A 19,686-nucleotide genomic window follows, 5' to 3' on the forward strand; every position below is an offset into this window, starting at 1 on the left:
GGATAAGCCTTTTGAAACCCAAGTCAACTTCTACAAAAAGCAGTTCTAAATTCATAACGGAAAATATAGGGACGGAAACAAGTAATCAGCAACACCAATTAACACACCACCACCATATCTTTCAACCCTGTCTCGGCGATATATGTTGAAATGCTTGTTGCGCTCAAAGACTTCACGATTCGCAACATTTGAGGAGAGCCAAGTTTCTGTCAACATTATAATGTCAGCATCGCATAAATCAATCATCGAGCTCAATTCGTCTTTTTTTGGTAGAACACTTCTAGTATGAGTAAAAAGAAAGGACAATGAAGTCTTGGATGACCACGGCAAACCACTACCCCTCGCGTATTTATATTCCGTAACATCGGACGAGTTTGACACGCCTGCGCTATCTGAATGCTAGGGCATCGCGTGTGGGTTATCATATTGGCGAGTACTAGGTGGCTGCATAGAAAAGCCATCCTGCTCAAACACGGTACCATCGGCATGGATGTAGCAGTAGCACTTGCCATTAATGTACAATTTGTTGTAGCGAAGCTTGTAGGTGGAATTCTGCGTTTTTCCAAATTCTACAAGTTTTTTCCATGGCTGCTGTGTTGTTGCAGAATATTCCTCACTCACAGTGACACCGTTGTTTTTAATTTAGCCGAAAAATTTAGAACTTGTTGCTTGACTTAAAAAAAAGAAAATGTAACAACCGGTCTGCATTTTTGGTCGGAAAAAACACCCAGCCTGTGCGCCCGTTCAATAGACTGTTTAGAAACCGTGAAGTCAAATGTGGCAGACATGACTTCCAGTATCTTGTTTTCGGCCTGGTCCCAGTTTTCTAATGGTTCATCAGCTACTCCATAAAACAACAGGTTTTCCCGTCGCATGCTGTCCTCCATTTCAGCTTGGCACTCCTGAACGTTTGAATTTTCACTGCCAAGTCTGTCGGCGAGTTGCCTTAATGCGACTAATTCTTGCTGCGTGGCGTCACTAGCCAATGTTTTAGCTTCTACTGCCGTTAGTCGTTTGTGAATGTCTTTGATGGTGTTCCGGATGGCTTCTTGCCCTTTTATAACTTCATTTACAGATTTAAGTAGTTCTGACTGGTTTTTCTCAATGGTCGCAGTGCGGACATTCACCCTCTGTAGCATACTAAACATGTCATTAAGTGTTTTTTGCTGAGTGTCAGTCGTAGCATTGGCATCCTGCGTCCGCTTAGAAGGGCCAGGATTAAGCTGAACATCCCCTGAGAGCAAAATCAACTGACGAATAACATAATAGCACTCACAAAATTCCGACAACAACACTCCCGGGCGTGGGAACAGCAATAAGCACAGATTATTAGACTTATGAGAGTACAAAGGTATCCACGTACTAACATCCGCAAACAATCGCAGAGTGTTACACAGCCGCATCACGTAGCCGCTCCCACGCCCACTGAAGGGGTCCGGTTGCCACCGTTCGTTTTTATCGGCGTCCACCGTTGATGCCGTGCTCGATGTGGGCACCAGAACAGAAGGGGCAAAGTTCCAGTGCGGTTGCGCGGGAAGCACGAACCGGGGGTTTTCTTGAAGGCGAAGCGGCACTGTAGTTGCAACAGAATCCAGGGGTTGAAATGATGCAACGCTGGTCCATAGGCACACCAAAGGCGACGCCTGCGCAAACAATCGCAGAGTGTTCGACAGCCGCATCACGTAGCTGCTCCCACGCCCACTCATAGTTCTTGCTACCAATTTGCTAAACGCACGCTGAGAACTTTACAGCTTAAAATATAGTGCAAAGTGCTAGGCATGCAGTCCTTCCGAATGTTACGTAGTGGCAAAGCATAAGTTCGATATACGAAAATGGGCGTGGAGAAGCTAATCCGCGGCAACGTTTGCTGGTGGCATAACAGAATGATATAAGTCGGGTGACTCAGCAATTCACTGAAATGATTCCGCATGGGACGATACATCTTAACTATCATGATTGCTTTAATACTCGCAGGGGAAATTTAACCGTAGGACCCGGAGGTTGTTTAATGGGGCTGAAAGGCTCAGGACGCATTCCCACTATCGCAGTCAGAGCTAGAAATGCCCTTAGTACGACCAAAATGATGTTCCACCAAGACTGAAATGTTATTCTGCGCACACTTTATATATAATTTTGATTGCTACAGCTGTCAGTAACACACCGACGAGTTGCAGCCAGGTGGCGGGCGTAGCAGAGCGTGCATTCTTCGGCTTTGTAGATGAGCAATAAGTTTTTAGCATTATGGCTGAGGATCGCCGAAGTTTTATGGCTGGAGTCCCGATGCGCAACCACGAAGCTCTTCCAGGTCGCGCGGAGTAACATTGTCGGCAGTCACGCAGACCTGAACATTAGTCGGCAGACATTGTCGGCATTGTCGGCAGACCTGAATTGGAATACGCCAGCTTTGTATGGGACACTTATGCTAAGCTTATTATTAACAAACTTGAGCGGGTTTCAAGAATAGCAGTTCGGTTTATATACTTTATATACTTACCGTCAGATTCACCTTCCGCGCTGATGTCTGCAAACGTATTTCCGACCCTTTAGTCCAGTAGACGCGAACAACGGCTGGATTTTCTTCAATTATGACTTACTTGTAAACTCGCCATCAATTCATCACCGTACTTATCTTTTCTATAAGCAAGGAACACACGAAATAACCATCTCTATTGGCTAACCACATTTTTTGCGAGAACCGATGCCTTTATTTATTCGTTTTTTACACGGACAATGTCTCACTGGAACAAGTTAAGCAAACCTCATTTATTGTAACGTATGTAGAAAGAAGTGTATATTTTTGTTAGCCGTACGTTACTACTTGTGCTGTTGAACAAAGTGCAATGTAGTGTTGTAGAGCCAGATGAATCATTGCAATGCATAACGAAGTGTATAGCAGTGTATAGATCGAAGTGTACTGGGTTGCATAACGGACTGTATTGTTGTGCATAGAACGAAGTGTGTCATTTATGTATGATGTAGGTCATTACTTGTGTGGTATACGTGACATGCCGTTCCTGCTTGGACCACTTAGGGTCTGCGCTGTGTAAAAAATCAATAAATGAATGTGGGGTTAATCCTGCTTGTGTATGGGGGGTAGGGGAACGTTTGTGGTTTTGGTAAGGTGCGTATTCTTAATGCGAATATTAAGGCCTGTAGGAGCACCAGGGAAGATAGTTGTTACGTGCGTGTGTCGGTGGACATGGTAAGTGTGTTCGACTTGCTGGTGTGCAAAATGTGCATAGTAGTTGCCAGGTATCTTTCATCCCTACTTTCCTTGCGCTCGATTGCAAATTCCGTCCCATTGCTTCTGGAAGTGCTGAAGAGGGTATTTTTTGATTGTAGATTTCAAATCAGCGAGTAGGCGCTGCAGTTTTAAATTGCATTTTTTATTTCCCGACCTTTCTTGAGCGCAATTGAATGCATCTCATGGGTGTTTAAGGTGTGTGTGTACTGTTTCCACGAGAAGGTCTGGGTCGGTCTTTCGAGCGACTGATTTAACGACCAGTTGTTGGACACAGTCGGAGAGGCCCTCACATTACGCTTGTTTGTTTTTTGTTGTGAATCTGACATTTCTGAATCTGTGCCAGTCGGTGAGCTGTTCGTTTTGAGAATTCTCTCGAAGGCGTTAGCAAGCTCACGGTCACTTTGTATAATCTAATGACTACTAGCAAACGATATTTCTGTGGGTTTTCACTTGACCTGTTGTGTGTGTTGGGTTAAAGGTAAGTATCAGGTGGAGTCTTTTTGTACTTCATTACCCATCATAGTTTGGGTATTTGATTGTGTCTCTATTGCAAAGGGAAGAAATTTGCCTTATCCCTGATTTCGTACTCCCTTTTCGTGAATTTAAAGTCTCCCCGTGCTGTGTGTTGTGCATTAATGCCCCATAGCATGAAGAATATGGGGACATCCGCGAATCGTCACGCTAGCGAGAAAAAAGTTAAATAGATTGTGTTGCGCTTTGCATTACCGTAGACATTGAGGATAAACAGCTCTGCGGATCCCTATTTCCGGCAGAAATCATTACCCGATCCTGAGCTATTTTTGCGCTGGGAAATTGCGTCCTGCTGGCAGGGACATTGCGCTGAACAATTTCTGCCGTTTCGCGAACGCTTTCGCTTTCGAAGTCTGTACAGCCTGCACGTTTGCCCGCTTTACGGGTTTCATGTAGGGCTCTGACGTCGGAAAAACTGATTTTTATTATATTTATTTATCTATTGGTTTTACAATGCTACGGCCGATGCCCTTTCCCAGGGCAGGAGCGGGTGCATAAACCATAACTGTACAAAACAAGAAACAACAATAACGCAGAAATATAGAAGTTCAGGAATACGGTAACGCCCTAAGTCATGCAGGAAGCAGTTAGAATACAAAACGTCAGGTTAAAGGGAATTCGAATCGTCCGCAATGTGTGGAAAAAGATAATCACAAAAAGCATTTGACCGGGAAAAACTGAGCACGTACAAAAAACCAGGCGCGGACAGGTTAAACGCTTAATAGTTTATTCGCACTGAAGCCTAACTTCAGCTTTCAGTCTGCCATAAAAAGCTTGCTATGATTAGTTGTACGGGCAAATACCTTCACGCCACGTCAAAAATCTCGCAGCTTTGCTGGGAATTCGAAACCAGACAATAGCGCTCTAAAGATGTGGTTCTACGATTTAACAAACCATGTTCAGATGTCTGGTATGTATATGAGGAAAATAGAATAGGACGCTAGGAAGATGAAGATAGAAACAAGAAAAGAAGCAGGAGAAAGAAAACAATAGTGCCTCTACATGTCGTTAGTTTCTGTCTCCGTCCTTGTCTTCTTGGCGCGCTATTCTTTTTTACCGCAAATGTAAACATTAGATGCCATACGCTCGTGCATTTGTGTTTGGAAGGGAAGCCATTTGAACTGCACCTCTATACATGTTTGTCATCAATTGAGTACGGGCACTCTTAAGGATCAGAGCAAAAAAGGTACCAGTGGAGTAAAAACACGCAAAAATAAAGATCACCTAAATATGAAATTGAAAAGGTCGCACACATTGAATAACCTGTAGTGCAGTATTTGATATTCTGGGGCAGTCTCTACTCAACATGTGCCGCAAGACTCAGAGAACACAAGCCACTTGATTCCCCCTACAATTTTTCAGAGCATAACTAGAGCCCCGCAAAGGCCTCTTGACTTTGCGAATGCAGAAAAAATATAATGAAAAAACATGGTCCGGGATAAGGTTTACAAGTTTTACACTTTATTTGTTGGCTTAACAAACAGCCACTCCTGGAAAGAATTATCTTTATAAAGTGCAGTGCTGGTGGCCGGAGACATACGGGGAGAGGCGTTGTAGGTACACGGTGGGGGCATTGGGCGACCTCGAAAATCCATAATAACGGCATACACAAGTAATAACAAGGTATAGTGTAACCGCACACGTCTTAACAGCTAAATATTTGTTTGGAAAACAAAGGAGGGTATTAAAGTCAGACGCTCCGAGTCATCAAAGGCGTGACCCTTCCCACTACGACAGGAAAATTCCTGCAAAATGCGCCGAAAGCCCACGTTTTGCAAACAATTGTTTACGCTATTTGTCTAGTAATGCCACATCATCAACTGGTAGTGCACTGGAAGGGCCGGTCAGGCACGTGTTTTTGCTTTTGTAACCCTAAATGCTCCGGCAATTTTCCAAGTGCAGTGGCTTTTCAGCCTATACCGCACGATGGCCTCGTTGAGCTCTGGTGCGCCGCCGCCAGGCGGCAGTGGAAAGATAGGCGTGGCTCTCACCTCGTGCTAACGAAACACAGAGCAACCACTCTCCCTAAAAGCACGTTTACACACCATACAGTTGGTACCATACTCGTGTCGCCGCTGATAACAGGATTTAGTATACAATTACTCCACCGCACTCAGTAAAACAGTGATGTATAGTGTACGTTCGCCACTAGTCCCGCCTGCACCCTTCTGTAGATTCCAACATCCCCCGGGCAATACTAGCGCACATACTTCACGATTTGTCCTACACAAAAGAAGACACTCATGTTTTCACTTACAGCAATAATTTTTAGTTGGTAGGAGACAGAATACGAATACCAATTAACAGCGATTTGTCAAAGCCCCAATCCAGTCAAATTTAAGGTCGTTGTTTTGATACAGGTGCCAACGCCAAGGATAGGTTGAAAATCCTGTCAATGGTCAGGATGGACGAAATTTAGAATTCAAGCAGACAACTACACAGAATTATGTCTTCGTTAACACAGTCAGGCAAGACTCTAGTGGAAGGTACTCGCAACACTAGAGAAGTGACCTTTCCTGCGGTGAATTAGTCACCTTCCTAAGAACCACATATGCATCTCATTGTTATCAGAAAATTGGAACCAGGGTTTTCCTTACCGCTGCTTTCATAGGATGATCATTACAACACAGAAACGTGATGGCCCTGAAGTGAAGGCGCAGAACGTGAAGGCGTGAAGGCGTGAACACAGAAACGTGAAGGCCCTGCAATGATTTTCACATGGCACTACTTCTCGAGGGCTCCGCTACTTTCAAATACGATAAGCAGTTAAACGTATATCAAAAGTATTCTCTGTAGAAGGAAGCGCAATCTAGTGAGATAAGGATCCAGAAGGAATAGTTCAGGAAATGGTTGACACACGAATAAAAAAATTCCCCCACACCTCCCCGAGGGGGATTGTGAGGATGCAGAAATGCGAACGTCGAACGCAACGTCCTCGGGTACCATGCGAGGAAGGCACCGCACAACCTTCGATACGTCGATGGGCACGTTCACCGCCTGTCCCTTGATTCCAAACTGCCCCTTGCCTCGAGTCAGCCGCCTGATGCTCATGAAGGGGAGTCGAGGCGCGTTGAGCCGCTCTTCGACCGGGTTCAGATAGGGAAGATGCGCCGGCCGAGGAGGATAACGGTAGCCAAAACTCACGCAGCCCTCCTCTTCGCAGCTTTGTCTTCTTCTCCTTCTTCTTCTACAGCGGTTCCCCTACGGGAAGATGACGATGGTGGTTGAACGCGAAGCTATCTCGTGATGGATTGTTTCGTTGGCCAATCCCTAGGGGCATCATCCCACAATCATCATCAGACGAGCTGCGCCGCTCTTCGACCGGGTTCAGATCGGGAAGATGCGCCGGCCGAGGAGGACAACGGTAGCCAAAACTCACGCAGCCCTCCTCTTCGCAGCTTTGTCTTCTTCTCCTTCTTCTTCTTCAGCGGTTCCCCTACGGGAAGATGACGATGGTGGTTGAACGCGAAGCTATCTCGTGATGGATTGTTTGGTTGGCCAATCCCTAGGGGCATCATGCCACAATCATCATCAGACGCGCTGCGCACGCCGGCCAAGGGAGGCACGACAACCCCCGACTATAATGCATTTCTGCATAACACAAAAACAGTGTTGGTGTACTGACGTTTCGACTGAAGGACCAGTCTTCATCTGAGTAACATACAATCTAGAAGCACGCACGCTCATATTGGTGTATATAAGCTGTGTGCTTCTAGGTTGTATGTCAGTAAACCACCGTCAGTAAACCACTGTTTTTGTTTTTAATAGTGAGTCAAACATTTTCTCAACTATATAAATAAATCAATATATATATATATATATATATATATATATATATAGCAGAGAAGGAATTCTTGGCTACTGTTTAAATATTCAAAAACTTGGGTGCGACCACTTGGAAAACACTAACAAATACTTTATTTCGACAGTTTCGACCAGTGGTCTGGTCTGCTTCAGGGAAAATTACAAGTGACTGAAAATGCTCTACGATACACACTTTACGAGAGAGGAGAATTTTGCCCTCTACCTCTCTTTCTTGCCAGAAAAGAAACCAGATAATTGAAAGCAAACATGTACAATAATCTCAGCGGCGCATATACACGTCTCTCCCCAGGCGAGCGGCGATACAAAGCAAGGAGAGGGGAAAAGGAAAACAGGAGAAAAAAGGAGTATAAAAAAGGAGGCAATTAGAAATAGAGAAAGAGGGGAGAAAAGGAGAGGCAGAAGAAAGGGGGGTTCTCAGAAGCAGACACTGAGAACAGTGTCGAACAGCGTCGAACAGCGGAAACTTGAAAAGTCGAACAGCGGAAACTTGAAAGGTAGAGTGAGGGACCGCTCAGCGGCTCAGAATGACGTGACGTGCCGCATTCCGCGTACTGTAAAAAGAGAGAGAAAAAAAACGGAAGAAAAACCCCCTAGGAGTGAATTATGTTTGAAGAACGTTGTTGCGAATGTAGATAGGCGCCACATGGCCCCCAGTAGCTCACGAATGCCAATACAGGGTCTAAACACACATAGCGAGAGGAGCGGAGGAAACATAAGTACGGAGCCTGCGGCTTCGGGCAAGGTCCGCGCACTCAACTGCGCGCCGACTCGGGCTATCGATTACAACACGACTTCGGACCATGTTGAGTGCGCGGACCTTGCCCGACGCCGCAGCCTCCGTACTCATGTTTCCTCCGCTCCTCTCGCTATGTGTGTTTAGACCCTGTATTGGCATTCGTGAGCTACTGGGGGCCATGTGGCGCCTATCTACATTCGCAACAACGTTCTTCAAACATAATTCACTCCTAGGGGGTTTTTCTTCCGTTTTTTTTTCTCTCTCTTTTTACAGTACGCGGAATGCGGCACGTCACGTCATTCTGAGCCGCTGAGCGGTCCCTCACTCTACCTTTCAAGTTTCCGCTGTTCGACTTTTCAAGTTTCCGCTGTTCGACGCTGTTCGACACTGTTCTCAGTGTCTGCTTCTGAGAACCCCCCTTTCTTCTGCCTCTCCTTTTCTCCCCTCTTTCTCTATTTCTAATTGCCTCCTTTTTTATACTCCTTTTTTCTCCTGTTTTCCTTTTCCCCTCTCCTTGCTTTGTATCGCCGCTCGCCTGGGGAGAGACGTGTATATGTGCCGCTGAGATTATTGTACATGTTTGCTTTCATTTATTTGGTTTCTTTTCTGGCAAGAAAGAGAGGTAGAGGGCAAAATTCCTCTCTCTCGTGAAGTGTGTATCGTAGAGCATTTTCAGTCACTTGTAATTTTCCCTGAAGCAGACCAGACCACTGGTCGAAACTGTCGAAATAAAGTATTTGTTAGTGTTTTCCAAGTGGTCGCACCCAAGTTTTTGAATATATATATATATATATATATATATATATATATATATATATATATATATATATATATATATATATATATATATATATAGATTGCGAGAAGGGCTGTCTTTGGTTGCCGTAGCAAATAGTAAAAAATGGGTATAGCTTCTAACAAAACTGTTTATTGGTCGACGTTTCGATCGGATGCCGATCTTTCTCAAGACCTTGAGAAAGGTCTTGAGACCTTTCTCAAGACCTTGAGGCTTTCTCAAGTCTTGAGAAAGATCGGCATCCGATCGAAACGTCGACCAATAAACAGTTTTGTTAGAAGCTATACCCATTGTTTACTATATATATATATATATATATATATATATATATATATATATATATATATATATATATATATATATATATATATATATATATATATATATATATATATATATATATATATATATATATACTGAAATGGTGTTTATTGAAAGGGCAGATAAGGGTACGACGATGAGCTGGGCCAAACGAAGCGGTCGTTTCAGCCGGTCGGAACAGGGCGAGCACGAGACAAGCGGGTGCGATAGGGCGTGACCAAAACTGGACCATGATAGTGCCCTGACCCTGGTGCATGCCCACAGTCCGTTGCACCGTCCTCGCACTGACGCATACCACCAAACAGGAGATTGCCCGTTGCATTGACTCGGTGACTCTCTTCTTTGCAATCACTCCCCCGCTGAAGAGCAGCCCTCCTGGCTGCCTAGGGGCACGATAAGACGAGGGGGTCGTAGTAAGGCTTCAGGCGTTGCACATGAACGGTCTCTTTTCCACGTCGGCGTTGGTCGGGTGAAGGCTGTACTGGCTCGGCAAGGTAATTAACGGGCGAGGTACGCTCCAGGACCCGGTATGGGCCGTGATAGTTAGAGAGAAACTTACTGCATTGTCCAGAAGGTGTGGATGGTACCCACAGCCACACCAGTGAACCGGGGGAGAAAGACACATCTGGGAGGTCCTTGTCATGGCGATTCTTTTGCGTGAATTGATCGTCGGATGTAAATGAGCGGGCAAGTTGACGGCATTCTTCGGCATAAGAGGATACTTGAGACACAGTCGAATACTCAGCGGCGTCAGCTCTGGTACCCACAGCCACACCAGTGAACCGGGGGAGAAAGACACATCTGGGAGGTCCTTGTCATGGCGATTCTTTTGCGTGAATTGATCGTCGGATGTAAATGAGCGGGCAAGTTGACGGCATTCTTCGGCATAAGAGGATACTTGAGACACAGTCGAATACTCAGCGGCGTCAGCTCTGTACGGCAGAATGGTGTCAAGGGGGCGAGTCGGTTCACGGCCGTACAGAAGAAAAAATGGCGAGAAGCCGGTAGTAGACTGCGTCGCGGTATTGTACGCGTACGTGACAAATGGGAGGAGTGAGTCCTAGTTAGTATGGTCTGAAGAAACGTACATGGCGAGCATATCACCAAGAGTGCGATTAAATCTCTCAGTGAGACCGTTGGTCTGCGGGTGATATGCCGTGCAGGTCCGATGAACAATGCGGCATTCAGTAAGGAGAGCTTCAACTACTTCGGACAGGAAAACGCGGCCTCTATCGCTGAGTAATTCCCTAGTGGCACCATGGCGAAGGATGAAGCGATGTAAAATAAAAGAAGCCACGTCCCGTGCTGTGGCAGCCGGTAATGCGGCCGTCTCGGCGTAGCGTGTGAGATGGTCAATGGCGACAATGACCCAACGGTTACCGGCAGCGGTACAAGGCAGTGGGCCGTACAAGTCAATGCCCACACGATCGAAGGGGCGCTCTGGGCAAGGCAAGGGCTGTAATGGGCCGGCCTGATGATGAGGCGGCGACTTGCGGCGCTGACAGTCAGGGCATGAGCGGACGAACTTGCAGACGAAGGTGTACATCCCGCGCCAGTAGTACCGTAGATGGAGGCGCTGGTACGTTTTCAGTACGCCGGCATGAGCGCATTGGGCGTCGTTATGGAAGAAAGCGCAAAAAGTGGAACGCAAGTGGCGAGGTATGACTAGTAGCCACTTGCGGCCTCTGGGGACGTAACTGCGGCGGTAAAGCAGGCCATCCCGGATGGAAAAGTGAGAGGCCTGTCGGCGAAGTGCCCTGGACACGGGAGCAGTAGCTTGGTTGGAAAGATATGCCAGGATGGAAGCTATCCAGGGGTCCTTGCGCTGCTCGTTGACCATGTCCTCGAACGAGGGTGCGTTCAGGTTGCCATCCGACTCGTCGAGCGAAGCACTATCAACGGATAGAGGAGAACGTGATAGGGCGTCGGCGTCGTGATGTTTGCGGCCGGAGCGGTAGTCGATGTTAACGTCAAATTCTTGGAGGCGAAGAGCCCAGCGACCGAGCCGGCCAGAAGGGTCTTTCAACGACGTCAACCAACAAAGGGCATGATGGTCCGTAACCACATCGAAACGGCGGCCATAAAGGTACGGGCGGAATTTGTTGATGGCCCATATGATGGCCAAGCACTCTTTTTCGGTCACCGAATAATTAGATTCTGGTTTCGTAAGGGTGCGGCTGGCATATGCAACAACGTATTCATCGATTCCCAGTTTACGCTGCGCGAGAACAGCTCCCAGGCCGATACCGCTAGCGTCGGTGTGGAGTTCGGTCGGTGCTGAGGGGTCGAAGTGTCTAAGTATAGGTGGCGTTGTAAGCAATTTGCGCAGTCGGGCAAATGCATTGTCGCAGGCTGGCGACCAAGCAGTGATGTCAGTGCCACTCCCGAGAAGGCGCGTCAAGGGGGAAATAATAGAGGCAAAGTCACGAACGAAACGGCGGAAATAAGAGCAGAGCCCAATAAAACTGCGCAGCTCCTTCATAGTTCTCGGCTTGGGAAACTCTGCGACGGCTCGAAGTTTAGCAGGATCCGGTAGAATTCCTTCTCTGGAAACCACATGGCCAAGGATGGTAAGTTTGCGGGCAGCGAAGTGGCATTTCTTTAGATTAAGTTGAAGCCCAGCTGAAGTGAGACATTTCAAAACTTGTTCCAGACGTTGGAGGTGCGTGTCGAAGTCGGGAGAGAACACGACAACATCGTCTAAGTAACATAAACATATTTTCCACTTCAACCCACGCAAAATGCTGTCCATCATCCGCTCAAATGTAGCTGGAGCGTTGCAGAGGCCGAACGGCATGACGTTAAACTCGTATAATCCGTCAGGTGTAATAAAAGCCGTTTCAGGGCGATCGGCGTCCGCCATAGGAACCTGCCAGTAGCCAGATCGCAGGTCTAAGGATGTGAAAAACTCTGCGCCTTGCAAGCAGTCCAGAGCGTCGTCTATACGCGGTAAGGGATAGACGTCTTTGCGGGTAATTTTGTTGAGGCGTCGGTAATCGACGTAGAATCGAATGGAGCCGTCTTTCTTTTTGACCAGGACAACCGGGGATGCCCAGGGGCTGCTGGATGGTTGAATAACATTTCGTTGCAGCATATCGGTCACTTGCGCTTCAATGACATTGCGCTCAGTAGCTGAGACGCGGTATGGTCGCTGACGTAAAGGAGCATGGGTCCCGGTGTCAATGTGGTGACGAACATTCGAAGAACGGCCCAAAGAAGTTTGGTCATGGTCGAAGGAGCCAAGGAACGGGTCCAAAAGCGCGATGAGGCGATCGCGCTGCGAGGAGGAGAGGCCAGGATCGATGGAAGGTAGGAAAACGCTTGATGTCGATGCACAGGTTGGAGTAAGAGCGCTGACAGCAGGCGGAGGGTTATCATCAGACACGTCCACGATGAAAGTGTTGTCTATAACTTCGACGCATCCAAGGCACTCTCCGGCAGTCAACGTCAGTGGCGATACGGAAGTATTGCAGACGGGAAAGGTGGAACAACCATTCTTGAGGCAAAGAACAGCAGTAGGAAGTGTAAGATTCTTGCGTCGTGAGAATAGTTCGGAAGGCGTGAAGAGGATCGTTGAGTCGGGGACAGAAGCACAAGACACGGGAACCAGAACGGCAGACAAAGGCGGTATATCTGTATATGTAGCGGCGACAAGCTTAGAAGGATGAACAAGTGGCATATCGGCCAATGGCGCAGTACACAGGGGAAACAGTTCAACTTCCGCGCGGGCACAATCGATGACGGCTTCATTACGCGACAAAAAGTCCCAGCCCAATATGATATCATGTGAACATGACGGCAACAGTAAAAATTCGACAAAGTAAAGGACGTCTTGAATTACCACTCTGGCCGTGCACGCAGCCAAAGGAACCACGTGTTGAGCGCTGGCAGTGCGCAGACGAAGGCCAGGTGCCGGAGTTGTTACTTTTCGAATTTTGCGGCAGAGCTTTGCATGCATGACGGACACAGCAGCTCCTGTATCGACAAGGGCATACGTAACGACTCCCTCAACATTGACTTCGATCGCATTCGTAGGAGAAACAGGAGGACTTCGGTAGTTCCACGATGCCGCAGTTCTTGCCTCCGGAACTGCGCTCATCAGTTTTCCTCGGGCGGTGCGCTGGGACCACGGTGCATCGGCGACAAGGAACGGCGACGGGGCGAAGGCGACCGGTGGCGGCTGTTTTCGTCAGAAGCAAAAGAACTACGCGGCTGCCCGGGAGACGTGGGCGCGTAGGGCTGGTGCGTCACATAGGGATTGCTGTCATAGGCGGGACCTCGGTAGGCGTAATCGGGTGGCTGAACACGACGACGGCAGAAACGAGCAACGTGACCCGGGATGCGGCAAGCAAAACATATAGGGCGATTGTCCGCAGTGCGCCAGGGGTTAGGGTTGGTGGTCGTTGTGACTCGAAGGGGAGGACGTGCTGGGGCCGGGGTAGAGCGCACCAAAGGGGGCCGGTGTAACGAGGTCTTGCGATGACTCCATCATAACCAATAGGCGTTGACAAAGGGTATGGCCCAGAGAAACCTGGGTGGCGGTGAAGCCGCGCCAGGCATTTGAGTACACGAACTCGGTAGTGTACACGAGAGAAGAGAAAGTTGCCGGGCTACCTCTTCGCGCACGAGGTCCTTAATCCTCTCTTGTACTGAAGGGTCGTCGAAGGACAGCGCTGAAAGGGATGCGTCGGTTGCAGCTGGGCGGTGGCGAGCGTAGACGCGCTGCTTTCGCAGCTCGTCGTAGCTTTGACATAAGCTGACGACTTCACCCATGTTTTGTGGGTTTTTGCTCAGCAACATCTGGAAAGCGTCTTCTTCAATTCCCTTCATGATATGTCTGATCTTCTCGCTTTCGGACATTGCGTCATTGACGCGCCTGCACAAATCGACAATATCCTCGATGTAGCTGGTGAAGGTTTCGCCAGCCTGTTGTGCCCGTTCACCTAAGCGCTGCTGTGCGAGAAGTTTGCGCAGGGCTGGTCGGCCAAAGACTTCCATTAAATCGGTCTTGAATGCCTCCCACGTGCTCATCTTGGCATCGTTGTTGTTAAACCACCTTTCGGCGACTTCGCGAAAGCAGAAACCAACGTTATATCGCTTCATCGCGTCATCCCACCGGTTGTACGCGCTTACCCTTTCGTAAGAGGTAAGCCAGTCTTCGGCATCCTGGCCATTGGTGCCTTTGAAGATTGCAGGATCACGCTGTCGAATCGCCCCGGAACAAACGATCGCCGGTGGCGAAGGCGGTGGTGCGGTTCTGCTGTCAGCAGGCATGGCGGGAGCAGAGAGGGCTGGTAGTGTCCGGTTTCGCAGTTCCAGGCTGGCGGATCGAGGGGTGTTTACCGTGAAGGTGCCAAGCTGGGGTCAGGATGGGGTGAACCCGCACACTCCACCAAATGAAATGGTGTTTATTGGGAGGGCAGATAAGGGTACGACGATGAGCTGGGCCAAACCAAGCGGTCGTTTCAGCCGGTCGGAACAGGGCGAGCACGAGACAAGCGGGTGCGATAGGGCGTGACCAAAACTGAACCATGATAGTGCCCTGACCCTGGTGCATGCCCACAGTCCGTTGCACCGTCCTCGCACTGACGCATACCACCAAACAGGAGATTGTCCGTTCCATTGACTCGGTGACTCTCTTCTTTACAATATATATATATATATATATATATATATATATATATATATATATATATATATAGATTGCGACGAAGGAATACGTGGTGACGTTGTGACGAACACATATTTATTCTAGAAAAGCATGATGATGACTAGAACTGGAACGTGCATGTGCATACTTCTTCTTCTTCACTTCTTCTTCGTTTTCTACATCTTCCCGCCCGCGAGATTCCATCGTAGCGTCCCTCCATGGAGTACAAAAGTTGTACCGGTCTCCTGATTAACTGCCGGTCAGGTGTCTGCAGCACACATGCCCTGACTAGGCCGTCTCTGCCTGGAAATATCTTCTCAACTTTGCACAGCTTCCAATGGGCTCGGTGTGGCTTGTCCCCCCTAGTAAAACAATGTCCCCTTCCTTAATCGTTCTGTTGGTTGACGACTTCAAGCTTGCGCTTCTTAATTCTGCTAGCTATTCCTGCTGCCATCTTTCCCACCATGCTGTTGTTCTTTCCCAGGAGTTCTTCCATAAAGCTAGTAGGCATGTTTCGGCGGCTGTGGGGTCTTGATGAAGTCTCTGTCTACCGCCTATTACGTCGGCCAGGGTAATTGGCAGTGGTTCGTTTGGGTCGTCGTATACGTATGTGAGAGGTCTTTTGTTGAGCACCCCTTCAGCTTCCACAACGATTGTCCGGAGTTGTTCTTCTGTCATAAGCCGTCTTCCAATGGTCTTTCTGATGGCTGACCTAAAACTTTTTATCAGTTTTTCATAAAACCCGCCCCACCAGTGTGCTAACTCGGCTATGTACTTCCACTTGATCTGAAGATTAATACGCACTTTATCGTCCTCCATCCTCAGTTTTTTAATTTCTTTTTCCGACCTTTTGAATGATCTGGTATTATCGCTGTAGATGGTCTTGCACATGCCCCTTCTGGCCACGAATCTCCTAAAAGCGTGTATAAAGAGGATGTACAGTCGGGGACTTAATTTTGCAGGCCACGCGAGCGCGTGGCAAAAGCCACCGATGCGCGCTCTGGAGGCCCGGCGCCTGTTGTCGAGACCGGCGCGGCGCGCATGCGCGTCCTGTTTTACTCGCAGGCACGCCGATTTTCTCGCTTCCTGCTGCGGTGCTTCCATGGTCACTCAAGCACCGCATAGCGACGCCTTGGCAGCACTCCTTTCTTCCCGGTGGCACATTTGGGGCCTAACGTGACGATTGCGAGGGCTTTGGCGCAAGTGCTCCTCGCGTCCTGATAAACACTTGCGCGTATTGTTTTATTTGTTTTTTTTGTGCCTTATTGTTTATAGACGATGAGACCAGCGGCTTGCGAACGGCGTACCCGAATGAAGCGCCTACAAAGCACAGTCTCGCGGTACGCGCTACCGACGACGAAATGCCAGCTATATGAATAGCGAAACCTTGTGTATTGCGTAATTTGGCCACTGAACATATATATATCCCAGCTCGCTCTCCGCTGCCCATAAAGTAGGCGACTTGCAAGTTATAAAAAAGAAATTATTTCGGCGTTTTTGCCGCCTACTTCATTACTTAAAAATGACAGAAATACGTACTCACATAAATTGTCTGTTCGCTCTGCCCGTCGCATTCGTAAAAATGGCACCTCGGTCTCCCATTGAATGCCGTAAAATTATTCGCTACTTTTGAGAAGCTGTTTTTCAAAGGGACATTTGCCAGCTTACTAATTGCCCAAGAGATGCTGTTAGCCCAGGAATTCATGCCTACGGGGATGACTTGCTGCAAGGCCGGAGCAATTCTTCAAGGTCGGCTTGCATTGATTGATTATGAGGTTTTAACGTGCCGATGCTACACAGCCGATAAGGCGGGCCGTAGTTGAAAGCTCCGGATTAATTTTGATTACCTGATAATGTGTAACATGCACCGAAATTCCGAACACACGTGAGCATTTTCGCCTTTCGCCTCCATCAGAAAAGGGCCACCTTGCAGATGCCCAGCGGAGCGGAAGGACAAGGTCAACAACAAAACAGGAGGACAAGCTGATTGTTTTTCAGTGGTTAAACACCCGTTGAACAGTTACAAAACATTCGGAAGGCCCTAAGTAGCGATTAATATTGCGGAGAAAAGTAGCATATAATTTTACGGCATTGAATGGGAGCCCGAGGTGCCATTTTTACGAATGCGACGGGCAGAGCGAACAGACAATTTATGTGAGTACGTATTTCTATCATTTTTAAGTAATGAAGTAAGCGGCAAAAATGCCGAAATAATTTCTTATTTATAACTTGCAAGTCGCCTACTTCATGGGCAGCGGAGAGCGAGCTGGGATATATATATGTTCAGTGGCCAAATTACACAATACACAAGGTGAATAAATTTTTGCTATTCATATAGCTGGCATTTCGTCGTCGGTAGCGCGTACGCGAGACTGTGCTTTGTAGGCGCTTCATTCGGGTACGCCGTTCGCAAGCCGCTAGTCTCATCGTCTATAAACGATAAGGCACAAAAAAAAACAAATAAAACATTGCGCGCAAGTGTTTATCAGGACGCGAGGAGCACTTGCGCCAAAGCCCTTGCAATCGTCACGTTAGGCCCCAAATGTGCCACCGGGAAGAAAGGAGTGCTGCAAAGGCGTCGCTATGCGGTGCTTGAGTGACCATCGAAGCACCGCAGCAGGAAGCGAGAAAATCGGCGTGCCTGCGAGTAAAACAGGACGGGCATGCGCGCCGCGCCGGTCTCGACAACAGGCGCCGGGCCTCCAGAGCGCGCATCGGTGGCTTTTGTCACGCGCTCGCGTGGTCTGCAAAATTAAGTCCCCGACTGTACTCAGAAGATGTGCTCTTCATCAGCTCAAGATGTACCGCTCGTGTCACCGCACACGTGAAAATGACAATGTACATCTTTTGCTAAGTGTGTCCTGTTTCCCCTCTAGCGTACAGTGGTCCAGCGAAATCGACTCCTATGACTCCAAAGGACTTGATTGGGTGATTCTGTCAGCTGGAAATGGCGCCATTTCCTGAGTCATCGGTCGAGCGTTGAGTCTCCTGCATGTAATGCATCTCCTAGTGATCATTCGGACTAACTGATGGCCTTGAACTACCCAAAACTTTGTTCGTAATCTGGTCAACGTTACACAGACGCCGCCGTGCATTGTCTGATAATGCACATGTCGTAGCAAACGCTCAGAAAGCTTACTGTTTTTCGGCAGTACAATTGGGTGTTTCTCGTCGAAACTCATGTCGCTTCGCTCCAGCCGTCATGTCACTCTGATTACACCTTCAGTGTCCGTGAAAATTCCGATGCCATGTAATTGGGATGCGCCTTTCCTTTCTGTCGCGCCGTTCCTGATCGTCTAGCCTGGACGGATGAGTTCTTTTTGCTCTTGCCTGATGAGAAATAATTCCGCTTTGTTGAGTTCTTCTGCTGTTATAGGACCTGATGTTTTATTGTTTCGTAACTTCCAAGCATAACGTAGCACCCATGGGGCGATCTTTAGTGCCTTAGTATAAGATCCGAACCTGCTCACGTCAATAACTTTTTCTTGATTATCGCACGACGTAAGCATACAATGCTCTATCATCGTGACCTCCTTGTTTTTCATATTGTTTATCTGTGGTTCATATGCCGGTCTCTCACAAGATCCTATTAGCCAAACTGGTCCTTTCCACCAGGCTTCTGACCCAAGCATTTGTTTCATTTTTGTCCCTCTCGTCATCAGGTCGGCAGGGTGTTCCTCACTTTTTCCGTAGCCCCATTGGTTTGCACTTGATTTCCTCTTGATTTCATTTACTCGATTTTGAACGAAAATGTCCTTGATTTTGCTTGATTTGACCCAGCAAAGCACTATTTGTGAGTCTGTCCAGAACTTGACGTCTTTAATTTTTCCGACAAAGTTGTCCACGATGTATTTGGCTAACCGTGCCGTGACCGTGGCTACCAGAAGCTATACTATTGCGAGTGTTACGTCCTTAAGCGGTGCAACTCTTCCTTTACTCATTAGAAGTTGGGTGTTCTTGGTTCCATCAGTGTATGTGGTCACAAGATATGCCGCTGCTCCGTATGCTCTTGGGCTTGCATCAGAAAATACATGCAGAATCGATAACTCTTCCGATTTTCCACAGGAATTTGAGCATCTTGCTAACGAAAACCCGTCCAGCACCTCCAGATCTGAAACCCACTCCATACAAGTTGTTCGATATCCATCGGGTAAAGGATCATCTCAGGTGAATGACTCTTTCCAAACATTCTGTGATTGCAGCTTTGCTCGTACGGAAAAGGGTGTCCATAGTCCTAGTGGATCGTACAATCTGGCAGTGGCTTGTAAAAGCTGATGCTTTGTTATCTCTGTGACATCCATCTCCGAAAGCCAGGCCGTGCTAGGAAAGTAATTTGGTCCTCTATGAAATTCCGTTTCATCCCCAGCACTTTAGTTTTCCTTCGTGTCTCAGTCGCCGGTCTAGGTCTTCCCCTTCCTTGTAAAAGACACTTCGTAGGGTTGGATCGCTAGATGTCCACTTCCTTAAATTCATTCCGGCTGCTGCAAATATTCTGTTGCTGCAAATATTCGTGCCTCGTTGTACATGGTTCCTGCTGTTGACATATCTTCAGCCCCTAGCAACACATCATCGACGTAAATTCC

Source organism: Haemaphysalis longicornis, unplaced genomic scaffold, assembly GCF_048455015.1.
Source record: "Haemaphysalis longicornis isolate Haplotype H1 unplaced genomic scaffold, Haemaphysalis longicornis Haplotype H1 scaffold_5, whole genome shotgun sequence".
Classification (NCBI taxonomy): domain Eukaryota; kingdom Metazoa; phylum Arthropoda; class Arachnida; order Ixodida; family Ixodidae; genus Haemaphysalis; species Haemaphysalis longicornis.